General features: G+C 44.6%; 1 pseudogene; it reads right to left on the reverse strand.

Moving 5' to 3' along the window:
• Positions 1–294: 294 nt before the first annotated feature.
• LOC101391020 (large ribosomal subunit protein eL21 pseudogene) lies at positions 295–771 on the reverse strand (annotated as a pseudogene).
• Between the last annotated feature and the right edge of the window lie 763 nt (positions 772–1,534).

The raw sequence follows: 1,534 nt of genomic DNA on the forward strand, positions 1-1,534 counted from the left end.
CACAAAGTCAAGGTGGTTTGACAAGCAGCCAGAAGCCTCCCCAGTGCTGGGGGAGCTGGCACTAGATGGCCAGAGGCATCAGTGCCTAGAGGAGACTCCTCTCCGAGCCTCAGTTTCCTCATCCACAAAATAGGGATGGTAATGATACCAACCTGACACGGTTATTTTGAGAATTAAATAGTGAGGTTCAGTATAGGAAAGTGCATAGTATATAAATGTTAGTTATTTTATTTATTTATTTTTTGCAGTCCAGAGGTCTGTTATTTATTTATTTATTTATTTATCTATCTATACCTATGATGCCATGAATTCATAGGGAAAGGGTTGCAGCAGCTCAGGCTCCTTTCCATTGGTTCTCACAAAGTCTGCTTCTCTGGGAGGAGCAGGCTGGTGCTTCAGTTGATCCAAGTACTTTCTCTTTGGCTTCCTTCTTTTTCTGATCATTTTCCTTCACACATTTCAGGGAGCTATCTCGGCTCTTAGAGTGCTGAATATGCTCAAAATGTACACTAATTCTCTTGGCAAGACTCTTGCCCTTCACTTGTTTGATGCCAGCAGCGTGCTGGGTAACATTGTGGACTCTTCCTGTTTTGCATGGTAACATTTGTTGGGCATTCCTTTTTGAACAGCGCCCATTCCCTGGTTGTCTACAGCATCATCTTTCTTGTAGATTCGTGTATATGTGGCCAAAGGAACAACTCCATGTTTTCTAAAAGGCCTAGAGACCACACAGAGGGTCCCTCTCCTCTTTCCCCTTGTGTTGGTCATTTTGGCAAATTACTAGAAGGTGGAGGTTCCGGCTGAAAGGAAGGTGTTAGTTATTGATTAAGATTAATTTTGCATCCACACTGTCTGTTTTGTGCTGTGAATCTGAGTAGGCAGAAGAAGAACTGCTGGAGAATGATGAGAGATTAGGAAATAGGTCTTTGATAGGAGAATCTTCCATGCTTCTTGTAGTTGAGTTTCTTCAAAACACACCCTGATCCAGGAATTGAAGTGCAATGGTTTATTTGGGTTGTGGTCCCAGGAAGCACAGTGAGGCAGTGGAGGAAGGAAGACAGGGAAGAAAGAAAAGAGAGGAAAAGGTACATTTATGAGCCAGTTACCATTGTGGGCAACTGGGGTTCATTCCCATTGTGGGTCCTCTGAGAGATGGTGTAGAAATACGTCATAATTGTCCCACTAAGAGGTGAGGAAGATGGGAACTTTATACACCAACTTCTACCCCTCCTTGGTTAAGGGTGCTCTTGGGGGTGCTCCTGGAACCCTTGGCTCCATGGGCCAAGGATGCTCCTGCAGCCAGAGAAAGCCCTTCTGGCAGGTGTCCGAGTTAGGAAGCGGGTGACATGTGTGGAATGTGTGGGAACCCATGGGTGACTTCCACCGTAGGCCAAGGGGATATGCATATGGCAATAACAGCATCTGCTACTTCTCCTTTGGCCTTTGAGTACAGATTGGGAAAAGTGAATCCCACATCTTCATTTCCCCCCTGGGAGAAGGAGTGTAGTAAATTGTGTTATTATTTTAAAATATT

Source organism: Ceratotherium simum, chromosome 25 (genome assembly GCF_057802395.1).
Source record: "Ceratotherium simum simum isolate JZ-2026a chromosome 25, ASM5780239v1, whole genome shotgun sequence".
In the NCBI taxonomy this organism is placed as follows: domain Eukaryota; kingdom Metazoa; phylum Chordata; class Mammalia; order Perissodactyla; family Rhinocerotidae; genus Ceratotherium; species Ceratotherium simum.